This window comes from Salvelinus fontinalis, chromosome 7, assembly GCF_029448725.1.
Source record: "Salvelinus fontinalis isolate EN_2023a chromosome 7, ASM2944872v1, whole genome shotgun sequence".
NCBI lineage: Eukaryota > Metazoa > Chordata > Actinopteri > Salmoniformes > Salmonidae > Salvelinus > Salvelinus fontinalis.
This window is the reverse complement of record NC_074671.1, coordinates 3,331,768-3,353,356: the sequence shown is the minus strand read 5'-3', so window position 1 is coordinate 3,353,356 and position 21,589 is coordinate 3,331,768.

Genomic DNA, 21,589 nt, shown 5'->3' with positions numbered 1-21,589 from the left:
GGTCTAGTTGTATTATACCAGGCTGGTCTAGTTGTATTATACCAGGCTGGTCTAGTTGTATTATACCAGGCTGGTCTAGATGTATTATACCAGGCTGGTCTAGATGTATTATACCAGGCTGGTCTAGTTTTATTATACCAGGCTGGTCTAGCTGTATTATACCAGGCTGGTCTAGCTGTATTATACCAGGCTGGTCTAGTTGTATTATACCAGGCTGGTCTAGTTGTATTATACCAGGCTGGTCTAGTTGTATTATACCAGGCTGGTCTAGTTGTATTATACCAGGCTGGTCTAGATGTATTATACCAGGCTGGTCTAGATGTATTATACCAGGCTGGTCTAGCTGTATTATACCAGGCTGGTCTAGATGTATTATACCAGGCTGGTCTAGATGTATTATACCAGGCTGGTCTAGCTGTATTATACCAGGCTGGTCTAGATGTATTATACCAGGCTGGTCTCTCTAGTTGTATTATACCAGGCTGGTCTAGATGTATTATACCAGGCTGGTCTAGATGTATTATACCAGGCTGGTCTAGTTGTATTATACCAGGCTGGTCTAGATGTATTATACCAGGCTGGTGTCTCTAGTTGTATTATACCAGGACGGTCTAGATGTATTATACCAGGCTGGTCTAGCTGTATTATACCAGGCTGGTCTAGATGTATTATACCAGGCTGGTCTAGCTGTATTATACCAGGGTGGTCTAGTTGTATTATACCAGGCTGGTCTAGTTGTATTATACCAGAATGGTCTAGATGTATTATACCAGGCTGGTCTAGATGTATTATACCAGGCTGGTGTCTCTAGCTGTATTATACCAGGCTGGTCTCTCTAGCTGTATTATTCCGGGCTGGTCTAGTTGTATTATACCAGGCTGGTCTAGCTGTATTATACCAGGCTGGTCTAGCTGTATTATACCAGGCTGGTCTAGATGTATTATACCAGGCTGGTCTCTCTAGCTGTATTATACCAGGCTGGTCTAGCTGTATTATACCAGGCTGGTCTAGATGTATTATACCAGGCTGGTCTAGCTGTATTATACCAGGCTGGTCTAGATGTATTATACCAGGCTGGTCTAGCTGTATTATACCAGGCTGGTCTAGATGTATTATACCAGGCTGGTCTAGTTGTATTATACCAGGCTGGTCTAGCTGTATTATACCAGGCTGGTCTAGTTGTGTTATACCAGGCTGGTCTAGCTGTATTATACCAGGCTGGTCTAGCTGTATTATACCAGGCTGGTCTAGATGTATTATACCAGGCTGGTCTAGTTGTATTATACCAGGCTGGTCTAGCTGTATTATACCAGGCTGGTCTAGATGTATTATACCAGGCTGGTCTAGATGTATTATACCAGGCTGGTCTAGCTGTATTATACCAGGCTGGTCTAGATGTATTATACCAGGCTGGTCTCTCTAGTTGTATTATACCAGGCTGGTCTAGATGTATTATACCAGGCTGGTCTAGATGTATTATACCAGGCTGGTCTAGTTGTATTATACCAGGCTGGTCTAGATGTATTATACACCAGGCTGGTGTCTCTAGTTGTATTATACCAGGCTGGTCTAGATGTATTATACCAGGCTGGTCTAGCTGTATTATACCAGGCTGGTCTAGATGTATTATACCAGGCTGGTCTAGCTGTATTATACCAGGGTGGTCTAGTTGTATTATACCAGGCTGGTCTAGTTGTATTATACCAGAATGGTCTAGATGTATTATACCAGGCTGGTCTAGATGTATTATACCAGGCTGGTGTCTCTAGTTGTATTATACCAGGCTGGTCTAGTTGTATTATACCAGGCTGGTCTAGATGTATTATACCAGGCTGGTCTAGCTGTATTATACCAGGCTGGTCTAGCTGTATTATACCAGGCTGGTCTCTCTAGCTGTTTCATACCAGGCTGGTCTAGTTGTATTATACCAGGCTGGTCTAGATGTATTATACCAGGCTGGTCTCTCTAGTTGTATTATACCAGGCTGGTCTAGATGTATTATACCAGGCTGGTCTAGCTGTATTATACCAGGCTGGTCTAGATGTATTATACCAGGCTGGTCTAGCTGTATTATACCAGGCTGGTCTAGATGTATTATACCAGGCTGGTCTAGCTGTATTATACCAGGCTGGTCTAGCTGTATTATACCAGGCTGGTCTAGATGTATTATACCAGGCTGGTCTAGTTGTATTATACCAGGCTGGTCTAGTTGTATTATACCAGGCTGGTCTAGATGTATTATACCAGGCTGGTCTAGCTGTATTATACCAGGCTGGTATAGCTGTATTATACCAGGCTGGTCTAGATGTATTATACCAGGCTGGTCTAGATGTATTATACCAGGCTGGTCTAGCTGTATTATACCAGGCTGGTCTAGCTGTATTATACCAGGCTGGTCTAGATGTATTATACCAGGCTGGTCTAGTTGTATTATACCAGGCTGGTCTAGTTGTATTATACCAGGCTGGTCTAGATGTATTATACCAGGCTGGTCTAGATGTATTATACCAGGCTGGTCTAGATGTATTATACCAGGCTGGTCTAGATGTATTATACCAGGCTGGTCTAGATGTATTATACCAGGCTGGTCTAGTTGTATTATACCAGGCTGGTCTAGATGTATTATACCAGGCTGGTCTAGATGTATTATACCAGGCTGGTCTAGATGTATTATACCAGGCTGGTCTAGATGTATTATACCAGGCTGGTCTAGATGTATTATACCAGGCTGGTCTAGTTGTATTATACCAGGCTGGTCTAGCTGTATTATACCAGGCTGGTCTAGATGTATTATACCAGGCTGGTCTAGCTGTATTATACCAGGCTGGTCTAGATGTATTATACCAGGCTGGTCTAGCTGTATTATACCAGGATGGTCTAGTTGTATTATACCAGGCTGGTCTAGATGTATTATACCAGGCTGGTCTAGTTGTATTATACCAGGCTGATCTAGTTGTATTATACCAGGCTGGTCTAGTTGTATTATACCAGGCTGGTCTAGCTGTATTATACCAGGCTGGTCTAGCTGTATTATACCAGGCTGGTCTAGTTGTATTATACCAGGCTGGTCTAGTTGTATTATACCAGGCTGGTCTAGATGTATTATACCAGGCTGGTCTAGCTGTATTATACCAGGCTGGTCTAGTTGTATTATACCAGGCTGTTCTAGATGTATTATACCAGGCTGGTCTATATGTATTATACCAGGCTGGTCTAGTTGTATTATACCAGGCTGGTCTAGATGTATTATACCAGGCTGGTCTAGTTGTATTATACCAGGCTGGTCTAGCTGTATTATACCATGCTGCTCAAGATGTATTATACCAGGCTGGTCTAGTTGTATTATACCAGGCTGGTCTAGCTGTATCATACCAGGCTGGTCTAGTTGTATTATACCAGGCTGGTCTAGTTGCATTATACCAGGCTGGTCTAGATGTATTATACCAGGCTGGTGTCTCTAGCTGTATTATACCAGGCTGGTCTCTCTAGCTGTATTATTCCGGGCTGGTCTAGTTGTATTATACCAGGCTGGTCTAGCTGTATTATACCAGGCTGGTCTAGCTGTATTATACCAGGCTGGTCTAGATGTATTATACCAGGCTGGTCTCTCTAGCTGTATTATACCAGGCTGGTCTAGCTGTATTATACCAGGCTGGTCTAGATGTATTATACCAGGCTGGTCTAGCTGTATTATACCAGGCTGGTCTAGATGTATTATACCAGGCTGGTCTAGCTGTATTATACCAGGCTGGTCTAGATGTATTATACCAGGCTGGTCTAGTTGTATTATACCAGGCTGGTCTAGCTGTATTATACCAGGCTGGTCTAGTTGTGTTATACCAGGCTGGTCTAGCTGTATTATACCAGGCTGGTCTAGCTGTATTATACCAGGCTGGTCTAGATGTATTATACCAGGCTGGTCTAGTTGTATTATACCAGGCTGGTCTAGCTGTATTATACCAGGCTGGTCTAGATGTATTATACCAGGCTGGTCTAGATGTATTATACCAGGCTGGTCTAGCTGTATTATACCAGGCTGGTCTAGATGTATTATACCAGGCTGGTCTCTCTAGTTGTATTATACCAGGCTGGTCTAGATGTGTTATACCAGGCTGGTCTAGATGTATTATACCAGGCTGGTCTAGTTGTATTATACCAGGCTGGTCTAGATGTATTATACACCAGGCTGGTGTCTCTAGTTGTATTATACCAGGCTGGTGTAGATGTATTATACCAGGCTGGTCTAGCTGTATTATACCAGGCTGGTCTAGATGTATTATACCAGGCTGGTCTAGCTGTATTATACCAGGGTGGTCTAGTTGTATTATACCAGGCTGGTCTAGTTGTATTATACCAGAATGGTCTAGATGTATTATACCAGGCTGGTCTAGATGTATTATACCAGGCTGGTGTCTCTAGTTGTATTATACCAGGCTGGTCTAGTTGTATTATACCAGGCTGGTCTAGATGTATTATACCAGGCTGGTCTAGCTGTATTATACCAGGCTGGTCTAGCTGTATTATACCAGGCTGGTCTCTCTAGCTGTTTCATACCAGGCTGGTCTAGTTGTATTATACCAGGCTCGTCTAGATGTATTATACCAGGCTGGTCTCTCTAGTTGTATTATACCAGGCTGGTCTAGATGTATTATACCAGGCTGGTCTAGCTGTATTATACCAGGCTGGTCTAGATGTATTATACCAGGCTGGTCTAGCTGTATTATACCAGGCTGGTCTAGATGTATTATACCAGGCTGGTCTAGATGTATTATACCAGGCTGGTCTAGCTGTATTATACCAGGGTGGTCCAGTTGTATTATACCAGGCTGGTCTAGTTGTATTATACCAGGCTGGTCTAGTTGTATTATACCAGGCTGGTCTAGCTGTATTATACCAGGCTGGTCTAGTTGTATTATATCAGGCTGGTCTAGCTGTATTATACCAGGCTGGTCTAGATATATTATACCAGGCTGGTCTAGATGTATTATACCAGGCTGGTCTCTCTAGCTGTATTATACCAGGCTGGTCTCTCTAGCTGTATTATTCCAGGCTGGTCTAGTTGTATTATACCAGGCTGGTCTAGCTGTATTATACCAGGCTGGTCTAGCTGTATTATACCAGGCTGGTCTAGATGTATTATACCAGGCTGGTCTAGTTGTATTATACCAGGCTGGTCTAGCTGTATTATACCAGGCTGGTCTAGTTGTGTTATACCAGGCTGGTCTAGCTGTATTATACCAGGCTGGTCTAGCTGTATTATACCAGGCTGGTCTAGATGTATTATACCAGGCTGGTCTAGTTGTATTATACCAGGCTGGTCTAGCTGTATTATACCAGGCTGGTCTAGATGTATTATACCAGGCTGGTCTAGATGTATTATACCAGGCTGGTCTAGCTGTATTATACCAGGCTGGTCTAGATGTATTATACCAGGCTGGTCTCTCTAGTTGTATTATACCAGGCTGGTCTAGATGTGTTATACCAGGCTGGTCTAGATGTATTATACCAGGCTGGTCTAGTTGTATTATACCAGGCTGGTCTAGATGTATTATACACCAGGCTGGTGTCTCTAGTTGTATTATACCAGGCTGGTGTAGATGTATTATACCAGGCTGGTCTAGCTGTATTATACCAGGCTGGTCTAGATGTATTATACCAGGCTGGTCTAGCTGTATTATACCAGGGTGGTCTAGTTGTATTATACCAGGCTGGTCTAGTTGTATTATACCAGAATGGTCTAGATGTATTATACCAGGCTGGTCTAGATGTATTATACCAGGCTGGTGTCTCTAGTTGTATTATACCAGGCTGGTCTAGTTGTATTATACCAGGCTGGTCTAGATGTATTATACCAGGCTGGTCTAGCTGTATTATACCAGGCTGGTCTAGCTGTATTATACCAGGCTGGTCTCTCTAGCTGTTTCATACCAGGCTGGTCTAGTTGTATTATACCAGGCTGGTCTAGATGTATTATACCAGGCTGGTCTCTCTAGTTGTATTATACCAGGCTGGTCTAGATGTATTATACCAGGCTGGTCTAGCTGTATTATACCAGGCTGGTCTAGATGTATTATACCAGGCTGGTCTAGCTGTATTATACCAGGCTGGTCTAGATGTATTATACCAGGCTGGTCTAGATGTATTATACCAGGCTGGTCTAGCTGTATTATACCAGGGTGGTCCAGTTGTATTATACCAGGCTGGTCTAGTTGTATTATACCAGGCTGGTCTAGTTGTATTATACCAGGCTGGTCTAGCTGTATTATACCAGGCTGGTCTAGTTGTATTATATCAGGCTGGTCTAGCTGTATTATACCAGGCTGGTCTAGATATATTATACCAGGCTGGTCTAGATGTATTATACCAGGCTGGTCTCTCTAGCTGTATTATACCAGGCTGGTCTCTCTAGCTGTATTATTCCAGGCTGGTCTAGTTGTATTATACCAGGCTGGTCTAGCTGTATTATACCAGGCTGGTCTAGCTGTATTATACCAGGCTGGTCTAGATGTATTATACCAGGCTGGTCTCTCTAGCTGTATTATACCAGGCTGGTCTAGCTGTATTATACCAGGCTGGTCTAGATGTATTATACCAGGCTGGTCTAGCTGTATTATACCAGGCTGGTCTAGATGTATTATACCAGGCTGGTCTAGCTGTATTATACCAGGCTGGTCTAGATGTATTATACCAGGCTGGTCTAGTTGTATTATACCAGGCTGGTCTAGCTGTATTATACCAGGCTGGTCTAGTTGTGTTATACCAGGCTGGTCTAGCTGTATTATACCAGGCTGGTCTAGCTGTATTATACCAGGCTGGTCTAGATGTATTATACCAGGCTGGTCTAGTTGTATTATACCAGGCTGGTCTAGTTGTATTATACCAGGCTGGTCTAGATGTATTATACCAGGCTGGTCTAGCTGTATTATACCAGGCTGGTATAGCTGTATTATACCAGGCTGGTCTAGATGTATTATACCAGGCTGGTCTAGATGTATTATACCAGGCTGGTCTAGCTGTATTATACCAGGCTGGTCTAGCTGTATTATACCAGGCTGGTCTAGATGTATTATACCAGGCTGGTCTAGTTGTATTATACCAGGCTGGTCTAGTTGTATTATACCAGGCTGGTCTAGATGTATTATACCAGGCTGGTCTAGATGTATTATACCAGGCTGGTCTAGATGTATTATACCAGGCTGGTCTAGATGTATTATACCAGGCTGGTCTAGATGTATTATACCAGGCTGGTCTAGTTGTATTATACCAGGCTGGTCTAGATGTATTATACCAGGCTGGTCTAGATGTATTATACCAGGCTGGTCTAGATGTATTATACCAGGCTGGTCTAGATGTATTATACCAGGCTGGTCTAGATGTATTATACCAGGCTGGTCTAGTTGTATTATACCAGGCTGGTCTAGCTGTATTATACCAGGCTGGTCTAGATGTATTATACCAGGCTGGTCTAGCTGTATTATACCAGGCTGGTCTAGATGTATTATACCAGGCTGGTCTAGCTGTATTATACCAGGATGGTCTAGTTGTATTATACCAGGCTGGTCTAGATGTATTATACCAGGCTGGTCTAGTTGTATTATACCAGGCTGATCTAGTTGTATTATACCAGGCTGGTCTAGTTGTATTATACCAGGCTGGTCTAGCTGTATTATACCAGGCTGGTCTAGCTGTATTATACCAGGCTGGTCTAGTTGTATTATACCAGGCTGGTCTAGTTGTATTATACCAGGCTGGTCTAGATGTATTATACCAGGCTGGTCTAGCTGTATTATACCAGGCTGGTCTAGTTGTATTATACCAGGCTGGTCTAGATGTATTATACCAGGCTGGTCTATATGTATTATACCAGGCTGGTCTAGTTGTATTATACCAGGCTGGTCTAGATGTATTATACCAGGCTGGTCTAGTTGTATTATACCAGGCTGGTCTAGCTGTATTATACCATGCTGGTCAAGATGTATTATACCAGGCTGGTCTAGTTGTATTATACCAGGCTGGTCTAGTTGCATTATACCAGGCTGGTCTAGTTGTATTATACCAGGCTGGTCTAGTTGTATTATACCAGGCTGGTCTAGTTGCATTATACCAGGCTGGTCTAGTTGTATTATACCAGGCTGGTCTAGATGTATTATACAAGGCTGGTCTAGATGTATTATACCAGGCTGGTCTAGTTGTATTATACCAGGCTGGTCTAGTTGTATTATACCAGGCTGGTCTAGATGTATTATACCAGGCTGGTCTAGTTGTATTATACCAGGCTGGTCTAGATGTATTATACCAGGCTGGTCTAGTTGTATTATACCAGGCTGGTCTAGTTGTATTATACCAGGCTGGTCTAGATGTATTATACCAGGCTGGTCTAGATGTATTATACCAGGCTGGTCTAGCTGTATTATACCAGGCTGGTCTCTCTAGCTGTATTATACCAGGCTGGTCTAGTTGTATTATACCAGGCTGGTCTAGATGTATTATACCAGGCTGGTCTAGTTGTATTATACTAGGCTGGTCTAGATGTATTATACCAGGCTGGTCTAGATGTATTATACCAGGCTGGTCTAGATGTATTATACCAGGCTGGTCTAGCTGTATTATACCAGGCTGGTCTAGTTGTATTATACAAGGCTGGTCTAGCTGTATTATACCAGGCTGGTCTAGATGTATTATACCAGGCTGGTCTAGTTGTATTATACCAGGCTGGTCTAGCTGTATTATACCAGGCTGGTCTAGCTGTATTAAACCAGGCTGGTCTAGTTGTATTATACCAGGCTGGTCTAGCTGTATGATACCAGGCTGGTCTAGATGTATTATACCAGGCTGGTCTAGATGTATTATACCAGGCTGGTCTAGCTGTATTATACCAGGCTGGTCTAGTTGTATTATACCAGGCGGGTCTAGTTGTATTATACCAGGCTGGTCTAGCTGTATTATACCAGGCTGGTCTAGATGTATTATACCAGGCTGGTCTAGATGTATTATACCAGGCTGGTCTAGTTGTATTATACCAGGCTGGTCTCTCTAGTTGTATTATACCAGGCTGGTCTAGCTGTATTATACCAGGCTGGTCTAGATGTATTATACCAGGCTGGTCTAGCTGTATTATACCAGGCTGGTCTAGATGTATTATACCAGGCTGGTCTAGATGTATTATACCAGGCTGGTCTAGTTGTATTATACCAGGCTGGTCTAGTTGTATTTTACCAGGCTGGTCTCTCTAGTTGTATTATACCAGGCTGGTCTAGCTGTATTATACCAGGCTGGTCTAGATGTATTATACCAGGCTGGTCTAGCTGTATTATACCAGGCTGGTCTAGATGTATTATACCAGGCTGGTCTAGCTGTATTATACCAGGCTGGTCTAGTTGTATTATACCAGGCTGGTCTAGTTGTATTATACCAGGCTGGTCTAGTTGTATTATACCAGGCTGGTCTAGTTGTATTATACCAGGCTGGTCTAGATGTATTATACCAGGCTGGTCTAGTTGTATTATACCAGGCTGGTCTAGTTGTATTATACCAGGCTGGTCTAGTTGTATTATACCAGGCTGGTCTCTCTAGCTGTATTATACCAGGCTGGTCTAGATGTATTATACCAGGCTGGTCTAGCTGTATTATACCAGGCAGGTCTAGATGTATTATACCAGGCTGGTCTAGTTGTATTATACCAGGCTGGTCTAGATGTATTATACCAGGCTGGTCTAGATGTATTATACCAGGCTGGTCTAGATGTATTATACCAGGCTGGTCTAGCTGTATTATACCAGGGTGGTCTAGTTGTATTATACCAGGCTGGTCTAGATGTATTATACCAGGCTGGTCTAGTTGTATTATACCAGGCTGGTCTAGATGTATTATACCAGGCTGGTCTAGATGTATTATACCAGGCTGGTCTAGCTGTATTATACCAGGCTGGTCTAGCTGTATTATACCAGGCTGGTCTAGATGTATTATACCAGGCTGGTCTAGTTGTATTATACCAGGCTGGTCTAGTTGTATTATACCAGGATGGTCTAGTTGTATTATACCAGGATGGTCTAGATGTATTATACCAGGCTGGACTAGATGTATTATTCCAGGCTGATCTAGTTGTATTATATCAGGCTGGTCTAGATGTATTATACCAGGCTGATCTAGTTGTATTATACCAGGCTGATCTAGTTGTATTATACCAGGCTGGTCTAGTTGTATTATACCAGGCTGATCTAGTTGTATTATACCAGACTGGTCTAGATGTATTATACCAGGCTGGTCTAGATGTATTATACCAGGCTGGTCTAGATGTATTATACCAGGCTGGTCTAGTTGTATTATACCAGGCTGGTCTAGTTGTATTATACCAGGCTGGTCTAGATGTATTATACCAGGCTGGTCTAGATGTATTATACCAGGCTGGTCTAGATGTATTATACCAGGCTGGTCTCTCTAGCTGTATTATGCCAGGCTGGTCTAGTTGTATTATACCAGGCTGGTCTAGCTGTATTATACCAGGCTGGTCTAGCTATATTATACCAGGCTGGTCTAGCTGTATTATACCAGGCTGGTCTAGTTGTATTATACCAGGCTGGTCTAGTTGTATTATACCAGGCTGGTCCAGATGTTTTATACCAGGCTGGTCTCTCTAGTTGTATTATACCAGGCTGGTCTAGCTGTATTATACCAGGCTGGTCTAGATGTATTATACCAGGCTGGTCTAGATGTATTATACCAGGCTGGTCTAGCTGTATTATACCAGGGTGGTCTAGTTGTATTATACCAGGCTGGTCTAGATGTATTATACCAGGCTGGTCTAGTTGTATTATACCAGGCTGGTCTAGATGTATTATACCAGGCTGGTCTAGATGTATTATACCAGGCTGGTCTAGCTGTATTATACCAGGCTGGTCTAGCTGTATTATACCAGGCTGGTCTAGATGTATTATACCAGGCTGGTCTAGTTGTATTATACCAGGCTGGTCTAGTTGTATTATACCAGGATGGTCTAGTTGTATTATACCAGGATGGTCTAGATGTATTATACCAGGCTGGACTAGATGTATTATACCAGGCTGATCTAGTTGTATTATATCAGGCTGGTCTAGATGTATTATACCAGGCTGATCTAGTTGTATTATTCCAGGCTGATCTAGTTGTATTATACCAGGCTGGTCTAGTTGTATTATACCAGGCTGATCTAGTTGTATTATACCAGACTGGTCTAGATGTATTATACCAGGCTGGTCTAGATGTATTATACCAGGCTGGTCTAGATGTATTATACCAGGCTGGTCTAGTTGTATTATACCAGGCTGGTCTAGTTGTATTATACCAGGCTGGTCTAGATGTATTATACCAGGCTGGTCTAGATGTATTATACCAGGCTGGTCTAGATGTATTATACCAGGCTGGTCTCTCTAGCTGTATTATACCAGGCTGGTCTAGTTGTATTATACCAGGCTGGTCTAGCTGTATTATACCAGGCTGGTCTAGCTGTATTATACCAGGCTGGTCTAGCTGTATTATACCAGGCTGGTCTAGTTGTATTATACCAGGCTGGTCTAGTTGTATTATACCAGGCTGGTCTAGATGTATTATACCAGGCTGGTCTAGATGTATTATACCAGGCTGGTCTCTCTAGCTGTATTATACCAGGCTGGTCTAGTTGTATTATACCAGGCTGGTCTAGCTGTATTATACCAGGCTGGTCTAGCTGTATTATACCAGGCTGGTCTAGCTGTATTATACCAGGCTGGTCTAGTTGTATTATACCAGGCTGGTCTAGTTGTATTATACCAGGCTGGTCTAGATGTTTTATACCAGGCTGGTCTCTCTAGTTGTATTATACCAGGCTGGTCTAGCTGTATTATACCAGGCTGGTCTAGATGTATTATACCAGGCTGGTCTAGATGTATTATACCAGGCTGGTCTAGCTGTATTATACCAGGGTGGTCTAGTTGTATTATACCAGGCTGGTCTAGATGTATTATACCAGGCTGGTCTAGTTGTATTATACCAGGCTGGTCTAGATGTATTATACCAGGCTGGTCTAGATGTATTATACCAGGCTGGTCTAGCTGTATTATACCAGGCTGGTCTAGCTGTATTATACCAGGCTGGTCTAGATGTATTATACCAGGCTGGTCTAGTTGTATTATACCAGGCTGGTCTAGTTGTATTATACCAGGATGGTCTAGTTGTATTATACCAGGATGGTCTAGATGTATTATACCAGGCTGGACTAGATGTATTATACCAGGCTGATCTAGTTGTATTATATCAGGCTGGTCTAGATGTATTATACCAGGCTGATCTAGTTGTATTATACCAGGCTGATCTAGTTGTATTATACCAGGCTGGTCTAGTTGTATTATACCAGGCTGATCTAGTTGTATTATACCAGACTGGTCTAGATGTATTATACCAGGCTGGTCTAGATGTATTATACCAGGCTGGTCTAGATGTATTATACCAGGCTGGTCTAGTTGTATTATACCAGGCTGGTCTAGTTGTATTATACCAGGCTGGTCTAGATGTATTATACCAGGCTGGTCTAGATGTATTATACCAGGCTGGTCTAGATGTATTATACCAGGCTGGTCTCTCTAGCTGTATTATACCAGGCTGGTCTAGTTGTATTATACCAGGCTGGTCTAGCTGTATTATACCAGGCTGGTCTAGCTGTATTATACCAGGCTGGTCTAGCTGTATTATACCAGGCTGGTCTAGTTGTATTATACCAGGCTGGTCTAGTTGTATTATACCAGGCTGGTCTAGATGTATTATACCAGGCTGGTCTAGCTGTATTATACCAGGCTGGTCTAGTTGTATTATACCAGGCTGGTCTAGATGTATTATACGAGGCTGGTCTATATGTATTATACCAGGCTGGTCTAGTTGTATTATACCAGGCTGGTCTAGATGTATTATACCAGGCTGGTCTAGTTGTATTATACCAGGCTGGTCTAGCTGTATTATACCATGCTGGTCAAGATGTATTATACCAGGCTGGTCTAGTTGTATTATACCAGGCTGGTCTAGCTGTATCATACCAGGCTGGTCTAGTTGTATTATACCAGGCTGGTCTAGTTGCATTATACCAGGCTGGTCTAGTTGTATTATACCAGGCTGGTCTAGTTGTATTATACCAGGCTGGTCTAGTTGTATTATACCAGGCTGGTCTAGTTGCATTATACCAGGCTGGTCTAGTTGTATTATACCAGGCTGGTCTAGATGTATTATACAAGGCTGGTCTAGATGTATTATACCAGGCTGGTCTAGTTGTATTATACCAGGCTGGTCTAGTTGTATTATACCAGGCTGGTCTAGATGTATTATACCAGGCTGGTCTAGATGTATTATACCAGGCTGGTCTAGTTGTATTATACCAGGCTGGTCTAGATGTATTATACCAGGCTGGTCTAGTTGTATTATACCAGGCTGGTCTAGTTGTATTATACCAGGCTGGTCTAGATGTATTATACCAGGCTGGTCTAGTTGTATTATACCAGGCTGGTCTAGTTGTATTATACCAGGCTGGTCTAGATGTATTATACCAGGCTGGTCTAGATGTATTATACCAGGCTGGTCTAGATGTATTATACCAGGCTGGTCTCTCTAGCTGTATTATACCAGGCTGGTCTAGTTGTATTATACCAGGCTGGTCTAGATGTATTATACCAGGCTGGTCTAGTTGTATTATACCAGGCTGGTCTAGATGTATTATACCAGGCTGGTCTAGATGTATTATACCAGGCTGGTCTAGATGTATTATACCAGGCTGGTCTAGCTGTATTATACCAGGCTGGTCTAGTTGTATTATACAAGGCTGGTCTAGCTGTATTATACCAGGCTGGTCTAGATGTATTATACCAGGCTGGTCTAGTTGTATTATACCAGGCTGGTCTAGCTGTATTATACCAGGCTGGTCTAGCTGTATTATACCAGGCTGGTCTAGTTGTATTATACCAGGCTGGTCTAGCTGTATTATACCAGGCTGGTCTAGATGTATTATACCAGGCTGGTCTAGATGTATTATACCAGGCTGGTCTAGCTGTATTATACCAGGCTGGTCTAGTTGTATTATACCAGGCGGGTCTAGTTGTATTATACCAGGCTGGTCTAGCTGTATTATACCAGGCTGGTCTAGATGTATTATACCAGGCTGGTCTAGTTGTATTATACCAGGCTGGTCTAGTTGTATTTTACCAGGCTGGTCTCTCTAGTTGTATTATACCAGGCTGGTCTAGCTGTATTATACCAGGCTGGTCTAGATGTATTATACCAGGCTGGTCTAGCTGTATTATACCAGGCTGGTCTAGATGTATTATACCAGGCTGGTCTAGTTGTATTATACCAGGCTGGTCTAGTTGTATTTTACCAGGCTGGTCTCTCTAGTTGTATTATACCAGGCTGGTCTAGCTGTATTATACCAGGCTGGTCTAGATGTATTATACCAGGCTGGTCTAGCTGTATTATACCAGGCTGGTCTAGATGTATTATACCAGGCTGGTCTAGCTGTATTATACCAGGCTGGTCTAGTTGTATTATACCAGGCTGGTCTAGTTGTATTATACCAGGCTGGTCTAGTTGTATTATACCAGGCTGGTCTAGTTGTATTATACCAGGCTGGTCTAGATGTATTATACCAGGCTGGTCTAGATGTATTATACCAGGCTGGTCTAGCTGTATTATACCAGGCTGGTCTAGATGTATTATACCAGGCTGGTCTCTCTAGTTGTATTATACCAGGCTGGTCTAGCTGTATTATACCAGGCTGGTCTAGATGTATTATACCAGGCTGGTCTAGTTGTATTATACCAGGCTGGTCTAGATGTATTATACCAGGCTGGTCTAGCTGTATTATACCAGGCTGGTCTCTCTAGCTGTATTATACCAGGCTGGTCTAGTTGTATTATACCAGGCTGGTCTAGATGTTTTATACCAGGCTGGTCTCTCTAGTTGTATTATACCAGGCTGGTCTAGCTGTATTATACCAGGCTGGTCTAGATGTATTATACCAGGCTGGTCTAGATGTATTATACCAGGCTGGTCTAGCTGTATTATATCAGGGTGGTCTAGTTGTATTATACCAGGCTGGTCTAGATGTATTATACCAGGCTGGTCTAGTTGTATTATACCAGGCTGGTCTAGATGTATTATACCAGGCTGGTCTAGATGTATTATACCAGGCTGGTCTAGCTGTATTATACCAGGCTGGTCTAGCTGTATTATACCAGGCTGGTCTAGATGTATTATACCAGGCTGGTCTAGTTGTATTATACCAGGCTGGTCTAGTTGTATTATACCAGGATGGTCTAGTTGTATTATACCAGGATGGTCTAGATGTATTATACCAGGCTGGACTAGATGTATTATACCAGGCTGATCTAGTTGTATTATATCAGGCTGGTCTAGATGTATTATACCAGGCTGATCTAGTTGTATTATACCAGGCTGATCTAGTTGTATTATACCAGGCTGGTCTAGTTGTATTATACCAGGCTGATCTAGTTGTATTATACCAGGCTGGTCTAGATGTATTATACCAGGCTGGTCTAGATGTATTATACCAGGCTGGTCTAGATGTATTATACCAGGCTGGTCTAGTTGTATTATACCAGGCTGGTCTAGTTGTATTATACCAGGCTGGTCTAGATGTATTATACCAGGCTGGTCTAGATGTATTATACCAGGCTGGTCTAGATGTATTATACCAGGCTGGTCTCTCTAGCTGTATTATACCAGGCTGGTCTAGTTGTATTATACCAGGCTGGTCTAGCTGTATTATACCAGGCTGGTCTAGATGTATTATACCAGGCTGGTCTAGCTGTATTATACCAGGCTGGTCTAGTTGTATTATATCAGGCTGGTCTAGCTGTATTATACCAGGCTGGTCTAGATGTATTATACCAGGCTGGTCTAGATGTATTATACCAGGCTGGTCTAGATGTATTATACCAGGCTGGTCTCTCTAGCTGTATTATACCAGGCTGGTCTAGTTGTATTATACCAGGCTGGTCTAGATGTATTATACCAGGCTGGTCTAGATGTATTATACCATGCTGGTCTCTCTAGCTGTATTATACCAGGCTGGTCTAGTTGTATTATACCAGGCTGGTCTAGCTGTATTATACCAGGCTGGTCTAGATGTATCATACCAGGCTGGTCTAGCTGTATTATACCAGGCTGGTCTAGCTGTATTATACCAGGCTGGTCTAGATGTATTATACCAGGCTGGTCTAGTTGTATTATACCAGGCTGGTCTCTCTAGATGTATTATACCAGGCTGGTCTAGATGTATTATACCAGGCTGGTCTAGTTGTATTATACCAGGCTGGTCTAGCTGTATTATACCAGGCTGGTCTAGCTGTATTATACCAGGCTGGTCTAGTTGTATTATACCAGGCTGGTCTAGTTGTATTATACCAGGCTGGTCTAGTTGTATTATACCAGGCTGGTCTAGTTGTATTATACCAGGCTGGTCTAGTTGTATTATACCAGGCTGGTCTAGCTGTATTATACCAGGCTGGTCTAGCTGTATTATACCAGGCTGGTCTAGTTGTATTATACCAGGCTGGTCTAGTTGTATTATACCAGGCTGGTCTAGTTGTATTATACCAGGCTGGTCTAGTTGTATTATACCAGGCTGGTCTAGATGTATTATACCAGGCTGGTCTAGATGTATTATACCAGGCTGGTCTCTCTAGCTGTATTATACCAGGCTGGTCTAGTTGTATTATACCAGGCTGGTCTAGTTGTATTATACCAGGCTGGTCTAGCTGTATTATACCAGGCTGGTCTAGATGTATTATACCAGGCTGGTCTAGTTGTATTATACCAGGCTGGTCTAGCTGTATTATACCAGGCTGGTCTAGATGTATTATACCAGGCTGGTCTAGCTGTATTATACCAAGCTGGTCTAGTTGTATTATACCAGGCTGGTCTAGATGTATTATACCAGGCTGGTCTAGTTGTATTATACCAGGCTGGTCTAGTTGTATTATACCAGGCTGGTCTAGCTGTATTATACCAGGCTGGTCTAGTTGTATTATACCAGGCTGGTCTAGTTGTATTATACCAGGCTGGTCTAGATGTATTATACCAGGCTGGTCTAGTTGTATTATACCAGGCTGGTCTAGATGTATTATACCAGGCTGGTCTAGATGTATTATACCAGGCTGGTCTAGATGTATTATACCAGGCTGGTCTCTCTAGCTGTATTATACCAGGCTGGTCTAGTTGTATTATACCAGGCTGGTCTAGCTGTATTATACCAGGCTGGTCTAGATGTATTATACCAGGCTGGTCTAGCTGTATTATACCAGGCTGGTCTAGTTGTATTATATCAGGCTGGTCTAGCTGTATTATACCAGGCTGGTCTAGATGTATTATACCAGGCTGGTCTAGATGTATTATACCAGGCTGGTCTAGATGTATTATACCAGGCTGGTCTCTCTAGCTGTATTATACCAGGCTGGTCTAGTTGTATTATACCAGGCTGGTCTAGATGTATTATACCAGGCTGGTCTAGATGTATTATACCATGCTGGTCTCTCTAGCTGTATTATACCAGGCTGGTCTAGTTGTATTATACCAGGCTGGTCTAGCTGTATTATACCAGGCTGGTCTAGATGTATTATACCAGGCTGGTCTAGCTGTATTATACCAGGCTGGTCTAGCTGTATTATACCAGGCTGGTCTAGATGTATTATACCAGGCTGGTCTAGTTGTATTATACCAGGCTGGTCTCTCTAGATGTATTATACCAGGCTGGTCTAGATGTATTATACCAGGCTGGTCTAGTTGTATTATACCAGGCTGGTCTAGCTGTATTATACCAGGCTGGTCTAGCTGTATTATACCAGGCTGGTCTAGTTGTATTATACCAGGCTGGTCTAGATGTATTATACCAGGCTGGTCTAGTTGTATTATACCAGGCTGGTCTAGTTGTATTATACCAGGCTGGTCTAGATGTATTATACCAGGCTGGTCTAGATGTATTATACCAGGCTGGTCTCTCTAGCTGTATTATACCAGGCTGGTCTAGTTGTATTATACCAGGCTGGTCTAGTTGTATTATACCAGGCTGGTCTAGCTGTATTATACCAGGCTGGTCTAGATGTATTATACCAGGCTGGTCTAGTTGTATTATACCAGGCTGGTCTAGCTGTATTATACCAGGCTGGTCTAGATGTATTATACCAGGCTGGTCTAGCTGTATTATACCAGGCTGGTCTAGTTGTATTATACCAGGCTGGTCTAGATGTATTATACCAGGCTGGTCTAGTTGTATTATACCAGGCTGGTCTAGTTGTATTATACCAGGCTGGTCTAGCTGTATTATACCAGGCTGGTCTAGTTGTATTATACCAGGCTGGTCTAGTTGTATTATACCAGGCTGGTCTAGATGTATTATACCAGGCTGGTCTAGCTGTATTATACCAGGCTAGTCTAGTTGTATTATACCAGGCTGGTCTAGTTGTATTATACCAGGCTGGTCTAGATGTATTATACCAGGCTGGTCTAGATGTATTATACCAGGCTGGTCTAGTTGTATTATACCAGGCTGGTCTAGCTGTATTATACCAGGCTGGTCTAGCTGTATTATACCAGGCTGGTCTAGTTGTATTATACCAGGCTGGTCTAGTTGTATTATACCAGGCTGGTCTAGTTGTATTATACCAGGCTGGTCTAGATGTATTATACCAGGCTGGTCTAGTTGTATTATACCAGGCTGGTCTAGTTGTATTATACCAGGCTGGTCTAGATGTATTATACCAGGCTGGTCTAGATGTATTATACCAGGCTGGTCTAGTTGTATTATACCAGGCTGGTCTAGTTGTATTATACCAGGCTGGTCTAGATGTATTATACCAGGCTGGTCTAGATGTATTATACCAGGCTGGTCTAGATGTATTATACCAGGCTGGTCTAGCTGTATTATACCAGGCTGGTCTAGCTGTATTATACCAGGCTGGTCTAGTTGTATTATACCAGGCTGGTCTAGATGTATTATACCAGGCTGGTCTAGTTCTATTATACCAGGCTGGTCTAGCTGTATTATACCAGGCTGGTCTAGATGTATTATACCAGGCTGGTCTAGATGTATTATACCAGGCTGGTCTAGATTTATTATACCAGGCTGGACTAGATGTATTATACCAGGCTGGTCTGGCTGTATTATACCAGGCTGGTCTAGCTGTATTATACCAGGCTGGTCTAGCTGTATTATACCAGGCTGGTCTAGCTGTATTATACCAGGCTGGTCTAGTTGTATTATACCAGGCTGGTCTAGTTGTATTATACCAGGCTGGTCTAGCTGTATTATACCAGGCTGGTCTAGATGTATTATACCAGGCTGGTCTAGTTGTATTATACCAGGCTGGTCTAGTTGTATTATACCAGGCTGGTCTAGATGTATTATACCAGGCTGGTCTAGATGTATTATACCAGGCTGGTCAAGTTGTATTATACCAGGCTGGTCTAGCTGTATTATACCAGGCTGGTCTAGCTGTATTATACCAGGCTGGTCTAGTTGTATTATACCAGGCTGGTCTAGTTGTATTATACCAGGCTGGTCTAGTTGTATTATACCAGGCTGGTCTAGATGTATTATACCAGGCTGGTCTAGTTGTATTTTACCAGGCTGGTCTAGTTGTATTATACCAGGCTGGTCTAGATGTATTATACCAGGCTGGTCTAGTTGTATTATACCAGGCTGGTCTAGTTGTATTATACCAGGCTGGTCTAGATGTATTATACCAGGCTGGTCTAGATGTATTATACCAGGCTGGTCTAGATGTATTATACCAGGCTGGTCTAGCTGTATTATACCAGGCTGGTCTAGCTGTATTATACCAGGCTGGTCTAGTTGTATTATACCAGGCTGGTCTAGTTGTATTATACCAGGCTGGTCTAGTTGTATTATGCCAGGCTGGTCTAGATGTATTATACCAGGCTGGTCTAGTTCTATTATACCAGGCTGGTGTAGCTTTATTATACCAGGCTGGTCTAGATGTATTATACCAGGCTGGTCTAGATGTATTATACCAGGCTGGTCTGGATGTATTATACCAGGCTGGACTAGATGTATTATACCAGGCTGGTCTAGCTGTATTATACCAGGCTGGTCTAGCTGTATTATACCAGGCTGGTCTAGCTGTATTATACCAGGCTGGTCTAGCTGTATTATACCAGGCTGGTCTAGTTGTATTATACCAGGCTGGTCTAGTTGTATTATACCAGGCTGGTCTAGCTGTATTATACCAGGCTTGTCTAGATGTATTATACCAGGCTGGTCTAGTTGTATTATACCAGGCTGGTCTAGCTGTATTATACCAGGCTGGTCTAGTTGTATTATACCAGGCTGGTCTAGCTGTATTATACCAGGCTGGTCTAGCTGTATTATACCAGGCTGGTCTAGATGTATTATACCAGGCTGGTCTAGTTGTATTATACCAGGCTGGTCTCTCTAGTTGTATTATACCAGGCTGGTCTAGATGTATTATACCAGGCTGGTCTAGATGTATTATACCAGGCTGGTCTAGTTGTACTATACCAGGCTGGTCTAGATGTATTATACCAGGCTGGTCTAGTTGTATTATACCAGGCTGGTCTAGATGTATTATACCAGGCTGTTCTAGTTGTATTATACCAGGCTGGTCTCTCTAGTTGTATTATACCAGGCTGGTCTAGATATATTATACCAGGCTGGTCTAGTTGTATTATACCAGGCTGGTCTAGCTGTATTACACCAGGATGGTCTAGATGTATTATACCAGGCTGGTCTAGTTGTATTATACCAGGCTGGTCTCTCTAGTTGTATTATACCAGGCTGGTCTAGATGTATTATACCAGGCTGGTCTAGATGTATTTTACCAGGCTGGTCTAGATGTATTATACCAGGCTGGTCTAGTTGTATTATACCAGGCTGGTCTAGATGTATTATACCAGGCTGGTCTAGTTGTATTATACCAGGCTGGTCTCTCTAGTTGTATTATACCAGGCTGGTCTAGTTGTATTATACCAGACTGGTCTCTCTAGCTGTATTATACCAGGCTGGTCTAGTTGTATTATACCAGGCTGGTCTAGATGTATTATACCAGGCTGGTCTAGTTTTATTATACCAGGCTGGTCTAGTTGTATTATACCAGGCTGGTCTAGCTGTATTATACCAGGCTGGTCTAGATGTATTATACCAGGCTGGTCTAGTTGTATTATACCAGGCTGGTCTAGTTTTATTATACCAGGCTGGTCTAGTTGTATTATACCAGGCTGGTCTAGCTGTATTATACCAGGCTGGTCTAGTTGTATTATACCAGGCTGGTCTAGTTGTATTATACCAGGCTGGTCTAGATGTATTATACCAGGCTGGTCTAGTTGTATTATACCAGGCTGGTCTAGTTGTATTATACCAGGCTGGTCTAGTTGTATTATACCAGGCTGGTCTAGATGTCTTATACCAGGCTGGTCTAGATGTATTATACCAGGCTGGTCTAGCTGTTTTATACCAGGCTGGTCTAGCTGTATTATACCAGGCTGGTCTAGTTGTATTATACCAGGCTGGTCTAGTTGTATTATACCAGGCTGGTCTAGATGT